The sequence below is a fragment of the Heterodontus francisci genome, chromosome 7 (genome assembly GCF_036365525.1).
Source record: "Heterodontus francisci isolate sHetFra1 chromosome 7, sHetFra1.hap1, whole genome shotgun sequence".
Classification (NCBI taxonomy): domain Eukaryota; kingdom Metazoa; phylum Chordata; class Chondrichthyes; order Heterodontiformes; family Heterodontidae; genus Heterodontus; species Heterodontus francisci.
Genome location: NC_090377.1, coordinates 122,958,335 through 122,972,716, shown reverse-complemented (window position 1 = coordinate 122,972,716; position 14,382 = coordinate 122,958,335). Strand labels below are relative to the sequence as shown.

The 14,382-nt window shown below is 43.3% G+C and overlaps 1 protein-coding gene across 5 annotated transcripts in view; it reads right to left on the bottom strand.

The window, feature by feature from the left end:
• Nucleotides 1–14,382, bottom strand: part of LOC137372300 (partitioning defective 3 homolog B-like) — a 1,025,472-nt gene that overhangs the window by 916,993 nt on the left and 94,097 nt on the right. The window lies entirely within an intron of this gene.

The following is a 14,382-nucleotide window of genomic DNA, read 5'->3' as shown; positions in this document are numbered from 1 at the left end:
CGACAAATATAAAACAAGTTTGTCAAATTTTTATGGCATTGTAAGTATGCAGTATTAGTACTATGTTGACATCCCTCAGATCATAAATGTGGCGTGAACATCAAATAATTCAAGGTTAAAATACATATTAAAAAAAGGAAACACTTTGGGGGCTGCTACTTAAAGAGGAGCTGTTTCCAGAAACACCACCGAACCCTAGAGGGTTAAACAGACCCCTGGACTAATGTGTCAGTACATTATGGAGACAACTAGGCAATGTCCAATTCAACTAACTGTAAGAAATGTAAACTGAGAGAGACACTTTGTTTAACAATGGATGCCAAGTAAAGCATGCCATAAAACTTCATACTGTCTGGAATGCATTGTCAATATTACAATTACACCATCTAATTTAAAACAAAAAAAATATCTGTTTCAAACAATTTTTCCAGAGAGGTTTTGGAGACAATGACTCTGTGTAATCAGTACGGAGCAAAAGTGCACACTGAAGAATTAATGAACTGTGCCATTTTGGCCAATAATAACCAGATTCTGTTTAGCTCATCTGCGAACAAGCTATAAAATGTTATATGTAAATAGACTCTTAATTGTGTTAAGTGGCTTCAAGTGTAAGGAAATCCTCATCCTGAAGCTCCAAGGTGTACTGCACTGGAGAACCAACACACTGTATCCATCTTGCCAAGTCAATGGGAGAGTGAGATTGGCTTTTTTTCTTTCACAGGATGTGGGCATCACTGGCTAGACTAGCAGTTAATGCCCATCCCTAATTGTCCTTGAGAAGATGGCGGTGAGTCGCTGCAGTCCATGTGATGTAGGTACATTTAGGTACACCCACAGTGCTGTTAGGAAGGGAGTTCCAGGATTTTGACCCAGCAACAATGAAAGAACAGCAATATAGTTCCAAGCCAGGATGGTGTATGGCATTGAGGGGAACTTGCGGGTGGTGGTGTTCTCATGCATCTACTGCCCTTTGTCCTTCTAGGTAGTAGAGGTTGCAGGTTTGGAAGGTGCTGTCAAAGGAGCCTTGGTAAGTTGCTGCAGTGCATCTTGTCGATGGTACACACTGCTACCACTGTGCGTCGGTTGTGGAGGGAGTGAATGTTGAAGGTGGGTGGACGAGGTGCCAATCAAGCAGGCTGCTTTATCCTGGATAGTGTTGAGCTTTGAGTGATGTTGGAGTTGCACTCATCCAGGCAAGTGGAGAGTATTTCATCATACTCCTGACTTGTACCTTGTAGATGGTGGATAGGCATTGGGGAGTCAGGAGGTGAGTTACTCGCCACAGAATTCCCAGCCTCTGACCTGCTCTTGTAGCCACAGTACTTAGATGGCTGGTCTAGTTCAGTTTCTGGTCAATAGTAATGCCCAGGATGTTGATAGTGGGGGATTCAATGATGGTTATGCCGTTGAATGTCAAGGGGAGATGGTTGGATTCTCTCTTGTTGGAGATGGTCATTGCCTGGCACTTGTATGGCGTGAATGTAACTTGCCACTTATCAGCCCAAGCCTAAATGTAACCTAGGTCTTACTGCATATGGACATGGACTGCTTCAGTATCTGAGGAGTTGCGAATGGTGAACACTGTGCAATCATCAGCGAACATCCCCACTTCTGACCTTATGATAGAGGGAAGGTCATTGATGACGCAGCTGAAGATGGTTGGGCCTAGGACACTACCCTGAGGAACTCCTGCAGTGATGTCCTGGAACTGAGCTGACCTCCAACAACCACAACCATCTTCCTTTGTGCTCACTATGACTCCAACCAGTGTAGAATTTTCCCCGATTCTCATTGACTCCAGTTTTGCTCGGTCTCCTTGATGCCACACTTGGTCAAATGCTGCCTTGATGTCAAGGGCAGTCACTCTCCCCCTCACCTCGTGGAGAAAAAAACACAGCACAGACTCAATGGCCTAAGTGACTTACATCTGTCCTGGAATATTCTATGAATTATGTATTTTTTTGGGCGGGAGAGGAAAGCGGGGGAGAGACAAAGAGCATGTATTGGGGGGAGGGGGGTGTAAAGGGAACAGAACTAACATTGAATCGCCCACAGATGTTCCTCGTATAGGCCCATAAAGAATGGCTGTGGGTGCTCATGAACTGTAACCAACATGAAATCTATCTACTGCCCCGTCGAGTTGTGCAAATCTTCAATCGGTTTTTTAAAGTAAAAGCTTAAAGGTTTCAGCAGCACACAATGAAAACTTATTTTATAACATGTTGACTAATGCTTATTTATATCTCTGCAAGCTCAGAAATCCATTTTAACTATTTTGGATCATTTGTTTTCCCCTCTCCCCTTCATTGGATTTTGTTTTTGCCCTCATACCCTGTGCACAACCCATTGAAAAAAGGTCAGCTTCATGACACTCAGTTTTACCCCTCTCTGAGAGCAGCATCTTGCTACAATGCAGCTTGCAACGTTGCTTCCTGCAGTTATATTCAAAGGACGTTACTGCAAACCGATTATACAAATACCACCCCGTACAAAAGAGAGTGAGGGAAAGGAGCTAAAGATCCCACAGCTTTCAAAATATCCAGTGCAGTCTGGCACAGGGCCTAGAAAAATCTGAAACATACATTTGATTTGGGAGGCAGATAGCAGAAAAAAATGTTCTATACAAAGTTGTTTTAAGTTTCCAGAAAGATTTACAGTCTAAAGACCAAAAACCATCTGTACAACAACGACTGCTGAGAAATTTAATACATTTGACTGTGTCATTGCATTACAGTGGAATAGTTCTACAAGCAGTCAGAGCTCCAAAATAGTCAACTGGAATACCAGACCTTATAAGGTAAAATGGCCTCCCAACAGTTATTCAGAAGTGGTAGAATCCAGAACATTGTCCTTCTGGTGCAACATGCAGGGCTGGACTCCAAGAGTGATTGGATACATGCCTTTTTCCATTGTCTTGTTAAGTTTTGTTTTTGGCATCAGTTTCTGCATCCATCAAAGGCACAAATTTTATGCCAAGGTGAGGAACTATTGTCTTTGTTAAGTGCTTGATGCTGACACAAAGAACAATTAGCTAATCCACAGTTTGTATGCAGGGTAAAGCTCTTCGACACTGGCCTGCAAGACCAGAGGAGAAAGGGCAGAGGTCCAACCCACCCCACACCCAATCGCTCAAAACACCAACTTCTATTCATAGATCTGTTTCTTGTTTTTCTTCTAAATTTGTTCTCAGGATGTGGATGTCACTAGTAAGGCCAGCATTTATTGCCCATCCCTAGTTTCCCTGAGAAGGTGGTGGTGGGTGGCCTTCTAATTACAACAGAGGGGTTTGCTAGGCCCTTTCAGAGAACAGTTCAGGGTTTGCCACATTGGTGTGGAGCTGGAGTCGGATACAGGCCAAACCAGGTAAGCAGGGCTGGTTTCCTACCCTCAAGGATGTAAGCGTACCAGTTGGGTTTTTATGACAATCCAATTGCTCCATGGTTACAGTTTTTCTTTTATTGATGCCAACTTTTTATTTCCAAATTCTCAAAATACCATATTAGGAACTGAATTCACATTATCTGGATTATTAGGTCAGTGATTGAATCACTACGCTCATTCAGTGTACACTTTAGCTGCCAACAAATCAGATGTCTCTTTCATTGACTGAAAATCTGTTGCATACATCACTCAACCTCAAGAAATTCATTTTCTCAACACTCCAGTTCATAATATATTCCAGACAATGAATTTCAGAGAAGTGAATGACAGGAAAATGTTGTAAACTAAACCTGTTATACTACACAAAAAACTGATATTCCTTAGAAGACTAGAGAAGGTGCAATTGTTCTCCTTAGAGCAGAGAAGATTAAGTGGAGTCATAAAAGGGGTGTTAAAAAAATTATGAAGAGTTTTGATAGAGTAGGTAGGGAAAAAGTTTCCACAGATGTAAGATAATTGATAAAAAGAAAACGGGGAGATGAGTAGAATGCTCTTTTTTGTAGCAAGTTGTTGTGATCTAGAACGCATTCTGAAAGAGTGATGGAAGCAGATTCGACAGCATTTTCAGAAGAGAACTGGATAAATACTTGAGACGAGAAAAACTGTCGGAATATAGGGAAGGAGCCAGGAAAGCTCTTTCAAAAGAGCCAGCACAAGCACAATGGGTGAATGGCCTCCTTCAGCGCTGTATAATTTTATATGGAGGTGAAAATTAAGACTTTTATATAAAGTTATCCCTTACTCACGCTTAAAAAGTTTAACGAATTGAAGAATCAAATATCTGAGTATGAGGGGCAAGTTGAAGTTTGCAATTAGATTTGGATCTTGGATTGCCCAGCCAGCACTCTGCATCTTCAACAACTTGCTTCACACCAAGAATCCAAAAGTCACCGTGATAAGCAAAATAAACAGACTAGTTTAAATCTGTACTTTTTAACCTTTATTGACCTTTTCAGATTGATTTTCTATTCCAGTTGTCTTTCTGAAAAGGCTGTGGCTTGAAATCAGAGTACACACCACCTTATCAACCTTATGCAATGGCATGCATTACATCTGAAACTTTTCCCCCATCCCACCACTGCACCACCCCCCAAAAAATTTGTTGTTTTCTACCTCATATAAAAGGAGAGAGAGTGTAGAAGGAAAACAGCTTCATGAGATTGCCTGGGAGGACACAGCACATATACAGCATAGACAGACAGATAAAGATACATGGACAGCTAAACTTTAAAAAAGTGAAATCAATTACCAGACAACCATGTCAAGGCTTAAACGTAAACCATATAAAACTGTCTATTAAATAATGTCTGTAACTCACTTCCATATATCCATTATTCTATGTATAAACTATGTATGTGGAAGAGTCTGTCACTCTAGAATTGGCCTTTATAGCCACTCCAGGCGCTGCTTCACAAACCACTGACCACCTCCAGGCGCGTATCCATTGTCTCTCGAGATAAGGAGGCCCAAAAGAAGAAATGTATAAACTATCGAAACCCCTTGATTAGATTCTAGCATGTAACTTACTCCCAGGAATCCATTATTCATTTTTTAAATTATCTGAACCTCAGGGTTACATTACACCTTGCTGCTCACTCCCAGCTATTTATCCCATCACAAATTAACAGTAAAATTACAAAACCTATAACTTTGTGAAATCTCAGCCTCAATTCCAATCCTAACTATGAATGAATAAGCAATATACCTCCCATCTTACAATTCTGGTCACAATTAGTCTATCAACTAACAATATCAATCAAGTACAACCTCTACTGGTTCAGGAATCCATTCAAAGCAGCAAAGCTTCAATCAGCCAAACCCCAGGAGACACTTGGGTTTGGTTAGCATTTCTTCTATGCCTACAGTTGCAATGTAATGTCATTGATTCAGGAATCAAGCATTTCCGACCCACTTTGACCAAACCAAAAACATCCTGCTGCAGTACGTTAAAAACTATGCAGCCGTGTTGACAGGATCCTTGCCATCAACATTACTGGTATCACAGCATTACCAAGAATTTGGATAAACAACAATTTTTTTTTTATTTCCTTCCTACCACGTTCGTTTTTTAAAATAGATTAATTATGTTTGAACAGACACCATTACCCTCATAAAATAAACTCAGAGCAGTTCCCAGAGTGTAATACGGCAAATATAACATACCTTTCAGAATACGCAAAACATTGAAGCAAATAGGTTAATGTTAATACATGGCATTAATACCTGCCTTCTCAGGTCTACTCATACCATGCAAACCACCCCACCCCCATGACAACTGAAGGGGGAAACTGCCAGCAACGCCCAAATCTCTATCAATGCTGTCGCTATCAAGCATAGGACCTCAAAAAAACCTCCACGCACCTGCCTGATATCTCATAGCCTCTACTGATACACACTCCACACCCTACAAACCAATGATAGCCCAAACCCACAATGGCGCACTTCCTGGTTGACTGCTATCACCAACCGCAACCTGGCAACTGATCCGAGTGGTGAGGTCCCAGGTTTCAACCTCCCACAGAATACCTGGACAACCCTCAACCGCTTGAGGACGGGCCAGGGAAGATGTGGCCACTTGCTCCACAAGTGGAACGTGAGGACCAGGTTAAATTGTGACTGTGGCCATCCAGGTCAGACCATCACCCACATATTGAGCTCTTGCCCTGAGAGATCCATTCCTGTTAGCATCGCAACCATTTACACTGCATCAGCTGAAGCTGTTGAATGGATTGTTCACCTCAACATCGAGCTATAACTGCTTCCCCAGCCATACGAATGTATATACTAAAGACTTGAACAATGCCTCAAGTTTCCTGGGCCCTGACCACTGGAATTTCGTTCCTCAACAACTTTACCTCTTTCTCTTCCATTAAGACACTCTATAAAACCTTCTTCTTTGACCAAGTTTTTGGTCACCTGTCCCAGTATCTCATGTGGCTCGCTGTCAAATTTTGTGTGGTGGCACTCCTGTGAAGTGCCTTGGGACATTTTAGTATGTTAAAGGGACTACAGAAATGCAAATTGTTCTTTCAGCTCTCAGAACCATCTCAAAGTACACCTTCCGCTGTTGCATGAAGTATACGCTGCAACCATTTTGCACAAAAGTATCCCATGGACAACAATGAAATGAATACCCAGTTTATTTGCAGAGGTATGAGAGAATATGCTTGTGCTGATTCTCCCCGGTGGCCTTGCATTCCTCCCAATCCAATGCCTTCCATCCAACAGCACAACAAAGACATGGGACTGAAATTAATGTTGTTGCCACTGTGATCGGGGGCGGATGTTAACCATGGCTGTCCGGCAGTGCAGATCACATGTTGCGGAGCCTGCGCAATATTAAACTCGGCAGAGCGGAGCCCCCCCCCCCACCCCCGATGACGTGGAGGAGGCAGGCGGTCCATCCCGGCAATGGCGTCAGGCGCCATGCCAATTTTAAAGGGGTTCGAGCCCGACACTGCAGCTTAAAATTTAATGGAAATTTTTTTTTTTAATTAAATAACTTGATCCTGACCCTCTCCCACCCACAACCACCCCCACCCAATAACCACAGAATTAAATACCTGCCCTCTCCTCCCCCCATCAAAACACTTAGCTGGTGCTCTTCACTTTCCCCCCTGCCTAAAGTTCATATACTTTAAACTTTACCCCTTCCCACCATCCCCTAGACCAATGCAATTACTCTGACGCCACTCCTCCCCACTCCCTCCTGCAGAGATTAACGTATCTGCTCCCACCTCCCCACTAGCGTTCTGCCTCAGATCTCTGGACGGAGATCTGCCACCAGCACCAACAGCAGAGCGGAACGGACGGTGGGAGCGGTAAGTACTTAATTCATTTATTCGCATTTTTTAAAATATGCAGATTTTAATTCTGTGCCAAGCAGCAGGGGGGCCGCCACAAGGCTTCGCCGCTGCCGGCAATATTGGGCCAGGCCTTCCCGGCGTCAAGGCCCGTGGCAGGCCTCTGCTGGAGGAATTTTCTGCACCCCCGCCCCCCCACCACAACCCCTGACGTCAGGCGGGGGGGAGGGGGCGGACTGTAAAATCCAACCATGATCTCAGTCTGTGGAGAACCACAGATACAGACATCATTCCACAGTAGTCAGCCAAAGTTCCAATGCACTGATCCTGCTCTAATCTGCACTTAAAAGTGCTTTTAAGAAGGAGCAACAGTTGATTCTAACAACTGCCCAGAAATGCTGCTTGGTTAGTTGAGAAGTAATGTGTCTTAAAATCAAATTCAAATGTTATTGAAATTAATGCATTATTCGGTGTTAAGAGGCCCTCCTGGCAGTGAGCAAACACTTCCTAAGTTGCAGAGCTACTGGAAGGTGCTGATTACTTTCAAAAACCAATCTTGGACGTGCCTGCTGTAAACCTACAAAGAATATTTCAAGACAGACCTGATTTGCACGATGCCGCTTTACATTCAGACACTGGGTTCTAACACCCCAAAGAGCTGAACCTAATTCAGATAAATCACACCCCAGGAACAAAACCAGATTGTCCACTGCGGAGAAATTCCGCGGTGTCAGGCAAAAAACATTGCCAGGTAGTATCACGCATATCCACAGCCCTGCCTGAATAACCAAGGCAAAAAAAAGTAGTTTTTTTTCAGCAGCAGCAGGGGAGGGGATGAGGAAATGGTGGAAAATTATCTCTAATGCCAAAATTGCTACAACACTCTGTTGTGCGACTGACATCAGACATGTTTCATTGCATGGCAATTCAGCCGCATTCCAAATACAGCAGATACAGCCAAACAACATTTTCCCCCAAGTCCTCATTTCAAGAATTAAAACTCACGTATAACAAATATAATTATTCATCTTCAAATCCTGATATTTTAAGCCAATTTTTTTTTTATTGCTTTCACCCCTACCCCTACCCCTCCCCCCCCCCCCACCCCACCCCACCTTGACAACTTTAAAATTTTAAACAGTACTTAGGCTGAATACTACCCATGGTAAAAGAGGGCGAATTATGACTTGATTCATGGCTGGTAGCCATATTAGAAAGAAGCGTGCCAAGGTCAGCCATACATAAGCATGACAGCCCGCTGAGGTGAAGCATTCTTCAGGACTGCCCAAACAATGGCCTGTGTGCTAAATGTGGACAGTAAGCTCCAGCAATCTAGTCCATAATGCTCAGGCAACTCTATTCTACTTCTGCATGCATTTCGTAACACATTTGATTGTCAGGTTTGAATTTTGCAGGCAATATAGTTTATCATCCACAGCTTGAGATATATGCCGATTAATTGAAATATGGATTAAAACTTTACACACACAGAGAGAACAAAGAGGCGAGGAGAGGGAGGAAAGCGGCAGTGAGTGGGGTCACGAGCGCACAAGCAGGGCTGTGAGCGAGGGGGTAACAATGAACATTGGGGGAGAGGGAGTCTGTATGGAGAGAGCAAAAGACAGAGAGAAGTATGAGTGACACAGATAACCCACACTGCTCATTTTTCTTCCTGTCCTGTTGGGTTAGTACATAATCTCTGCTCAGCAGCTCTCTTCCCATCCCCATTGTTGTGAGCAGGATCATGGCATGTGGATAATAACTGGACACTTAACCTGGATCTTGTTACACAGTTTACAAAGCCATGTATGCACAATGACAAGAATCAATCGCGCAGTACTGAAGACAGAATTAAATTTCCAAACAAGCGGTTATGAAAAACACCTCACCCTGTCACCTGCATGACTTGATGAGTGAACCACACAGGGTCGTGCTGTTCCATGAATCGTACAGTACAGAGGGAGGCCATTTGGCCCGTCATGTCTGTGGCTGCTTTTGGAAAGCTATGCAATTAGTCCCACTCCCCTGCTCTTTCCCCATAGCCCTGCAAATTTCTCTATCAATTCTTTCATTCATTTTTAAAAATAGAAACAACCAAGACCATAGAATAGCTTGAAGTTCATTCTGGCAGTATGCATACATCACCAGATTTGGACATTTATATATGATATTTTATGGGGGACTGACAACACCGAATAGCTGAAATAAAAGAGGATAACTTGAGAATTTGACATCCACCGAACAAAATATAATTTGAATTAAATTGGGTTCATTCAATGTAACAGTACCACATTACCACTTAAGGGATTTGATTAAAAGAATGTTTCACTAATGCTTTAGTATGGTGTGCTCAGCACTTACCTATGCATTCCTCATTTTGAAAAGATTTTCTTCGATCAATTTAACTGACACGCCTGTAAAAGAATTCAATACGCTTCGAAAAGGAATGCTACAACAGCCAGCACAGACCAGTGGGGCCGAATGGTCTGTTCCTGTGCTGTACTACAAGGCCACAGCTACAGATAATATACCAGCGTGCTTTACCACAGGAGCAGGGTGCAGGTTACCATTTGCAGTTCTCTCACGTGCCTAGTTCCTGACTTCAGGCACATAGTCAATAAGTAGAGACTGGCATTCCCCACATGGTAGGGAGGGAGAGGAAATACAAAGGGGGTACAATGAAATATAAGGAGTTGCAATTCTAGCTTTCTTAACGGTGTCTTAGAGCAGCACTGGGAGAGACTGATGAATAGGTTACCTGCCCATTGTCTTGGTTGGTATAGGGAAGCATTTCTCCATTGGGGTTCCATGACCCCCTAGGAGTCCGCAAGAAGGTCTCAAAGGGGTCCGTCAAAAATACAGAACATATAGAACGCGGGCGTTGCTACACCTCTCTGTCTCTAATGAAAGTTTAAACTCGCGCTTGAGCGTCCCGAGCATTTGATTCAGGCCAGTAACTCGCCTTGCCACTCAATGCAGGTGCAAGATTGCTCGCAGCTACAACACATTACTGCAGCTCTCACCCGAGCCTCGGTTTGGTCTCCTGTACCAGCAACAGGTTTCACATTAAGCAAGTAAAACAGAAATAATAATACATATGTTTTATTGCCTAACTAAATTTTATACAGAAGAAATACTTGGGTAACGTTGCAGGGGATCCGTGGAATTTTTATAACACAGGACATGGGCCTCAGAAGCAAAAAGGTTGAGAACCCCTTGTAAACAAGACATGGAACAATGGGGCCTAAAAATAGAAAAAGGGAAGAAAATCATTTTCATTAAATAAAAGAAAGGAACATAAAAATCAAACCCATTAACTGAATCATGCTTAAACCTTTCCAGGGTTAACAACCAGAAAGGATAAAATTCATTTGTTGTTGAAAAGAATGAACTGTGAATGCAACCAACCATATGATGCAGGGTTAATCAAGCAGCCTCTGGTAACTTACACGCAATTATAGATAGAATACCTTGCTTTAAGCCTTTTGACAGCCAGCTGCAATCCTACAGAAGCATTTAGAATGGCACGGGAGTGCTTGTTTAAGCAGCTTTGAAATGCTGTTTTTTTTTAATTTTTCGGTTCATTATCAGCCATGATGTCAACAATTTCGATGATGTTAAAATGCCAACTTCTACTGCTTATGAATTCCGGCCGCTTTACTTACGCTGAACATTGATGCAGGTGGAAAGCGTTAGAGATTGAATGAAAAGAAAACAAAAAAGTAGCAGTTCTAACAGAAGCACAGCTCAGTTTTACTTGGGGATCAGCTTGTTTGCATTAAACTACAGAACTGGCTCAATACAGTCCACCTTGTTGTAAAGAATTTTTTTTTGCGGTAAAAAAAAAATCAGTTTTTTGTCTCTAGTTCTTTCAATGGTAAAGTCTAGGGATTTACAATCAGCCATAATTTACTGTGGCTGGTTATCTAATGGCATCCACTGGTAATCAGGCATGTCGTGGCCCATTTTGGTTTCTAATTTTTTGCGTGGCTGTAAGTGCGAACAGATAACATCACACTGAGGGGAACCGGGCATCTGGGACTTGCATGAACAGGGCAATCAACTCTTTATCTACTTAACCAATCAAATATAATGATTGTGAAATTAACAGCACAAGGACTGCAAAGGAAGTGTAAATTAGAGTGGGTGAATTTAATGTCAAATCAAGTGAAGAAGGACAAGATGAGGGAAAGAAGGATTGGATTAAGAGAAAGCAAAGGCAATGTAAAAAAAAAAACTTACAATTTACATTTTTTTAAAATTTCCAAAACTTAAAACCTGAAGGAATGAGACTGCACACTTGTAAGAGTTAATATTCAGGGGGGAATTTTATCCTGGCAGTGGGGGTCTCGATGTTGGGAGAAACAGATGCCACGATCCCTGCATTGCCTCTATTCTGGAAAGCCTGCTGAATTTAGTGCCAATCATGCACTTAAGTGGACAGCAGCGGGCCTTCTATAGGACTTAGGACCCTGTCACCAGAAGACCCTCCCTTGGAGAGCTGCCAGCCAACCAGAGGCCAGCAGCTGCAGCGGCACCGCAGAGGCGGTGGCTGCTGCTGGAGGTGATCGTCCTGGAGGCCGAGGAGCGTCGCTGGAGCCAAGCCTCAGGTAGGTCAGGGCGAGGGGGGTCTCGCGGGGTGAGGGTGGGCAGCAAGGGCAGGGGTGTGGCCCTCAGCAGGCCCTCCTTCCTGATGCCGGGTGCTTTGTTCACACACTAAGTGCCTTTTAATGGAGGACATCTACCCCCCACCCCCACCCGAGCCAGGAAGCAGCCTGCACGTTTTTTCCTACCATGTTTCCCATGCAACGACAAGGCCGCCCACAGCACGGGCAATTGCGGCCGCTGCAGGAAGAGGCCCTTAATTGGGGATTCATTGCCCAGTTAAGAGCCTCAATTGGCGGCGCAGCGGAATGGCCGTTCACAGGCCTTCCCGCCCTGGACTAAATTTGGATGGAGGCGGAAACACCACACCCGCCACCACCCCACCCAACCCAATTTTATGCTCTCCCCGCCTCCAAACCCGCCATGGGGGGAGGGGGGGGGAAGAGCATAAAAGTCCACCTTCAGTGTTGGATAAGTTGACTGGCAGTAATTAACAATTGCCAAGCCGTTATAAGGGTACTCAGACTGAAATGCTCAGGATTTAACTTTCTGTGGCAAGGTTAGTTCCATCTTTTGGAAATTTTAGTTAAACTGTGTACTTGCCCCTCGCTTTAAGTTTCTGTAGAACTTACACATAAATAATGATGAGTACAGTTAGCCTCACCATTATTTTGACAGTAAATTCTGACTCGATATTAATTCTTCTGCCTCTTCTTAAAAAAAAAGGTTACACCAGAGTGAAGTTTCTAAGTACCCTTTTCTCCCTTTAATAAAAATGAAAAAAGAAAAAGGTATTGCAGGTATATAGTGCCTTTCACAATCTCATGATGGCTCAAAGCACTTTACAGCCACTTAAACATTGTTGAAGTGTTGTCACGATTATTTTGCAGGAAACATAGTGGCCATTTTGTGCACAGCAAGATCTCACAAAACAACAAATTGGTGATGATCAGATAATCCACCAGTTTTAGATGCTGCTTGTGGGGTAAGTGATGGCCAGAACTCCTCTGCTTTATTTCAAAATATTGCCATTGATCTTTTTACGCCGACCTGAGGTGGCAAGCAGGGCTGCAGTTTAATGCCTCATCCAAATGATGGCACCTCCAACAGTCAGGCACTCACTCAGTGCTGCACTGGTGTGCCCAAACATCTAATGCAGGTGACCGCTGAATGAGCAAGAGTCCAACAGCAGCAGAGTTTGCGCTGAGCCTTGAGCTTATGAGAAATATTAGATTGCCTCAGGGTGCGGCATGTAGCTGTTCGCAATTAATCCAAAGATAAGCAGAGGTTGATAAATTATAGGCGAGATGTGGAGAAAGCTATGGAAGTACTTTGCACTAAAGAAATTTCCCCATGAGGTATCCTGCCCCTTTAGATTAGCAGTGAACTAGTCAATTGGTTGCAGATATATATACCAAAAAGTTTCCACAATTACTTTTGAAATCACAGGAGAAGTCATACGTCTTTCAGTCACATACAATCGCAGTGCACGTAAAAACCTATGGAGGGCAGCAGAGTGTGCTGAGATTGCATCACAACCTTGCTCAGAATGTCAGGCTGAAAGACAGAAGAGCTCTGGGGTGATAAAGGGGGGAATTTTGAGTTGACTAGGGTTTTAAAAAAAAAAATCTCACTCATTAGTTCATCTTTTTTTGATGACCCACCACATGCATTTAAGCAAATTAAAAGAAAGTGGCGCGTTGGTTAGCACCGCAGCCTCACAGCTCCAGCGACCCGGGTTCAATTCTGGGTACTGCCTGTGTGGAGTTTGCAAGTTCTCCCTGTGACCGCACGGGTTTTCGCCGGGCGCTTCGGTTTCCTCCCACAGCCAAAGACTTGCAGGTTGATAGGTAAATTGGCCATTGTAAATTGCCCCTAGTATAGGTAGGGGAATTGTGGGGATGTGGTAGGAATATGGGATTAATGTAGGATTAGTATAAATGGGCGGTTGATGGTCGGCACAGACTCGGTGGGCCGAAGGGCCTGTTTCAGTGCTGTATCTCTAAATAAAAATAAAATAAATAAAGCCTCGCTCTACTCGATAACGTCCCTCATAAAAAGCATGTGAGCTGAAGTTGAATCCCATGGATCTGAAGACAAATTATTGATCTGGTTAGGAAATTGACTGAAAGACAAGAGACAGAGTATGGATCATGGGAAGGTACTCTAATTGGCAGGATATGACGAGCGGTTCCCACAAGGATCTGTTTTAGGGCCTCAAATATTCACTATATTTATTAACGACTTAGATGATGGGATAAAAAGCCACATATCCAAATTTTCCAATGATACAAAGATAGGCAGCATGACAAGCAGTTGATGCTTGGTCAATTGCTAATTTTAAATCAAAGACTGATAGTTTTCTATTAACCAAAGGTATTAATGGATATGGGGCAAAGGTGGGTAAATGGAGTTAGGTTGGTCAGTCATGATCTAACTGAATGACAGAATAGGTTCAAAGGGCTAAATGGCCTATTCTCATTCCTATGTTCCTACTCAACCAATCAGAAGGTTGTGGGTTCAAGTCCCACTC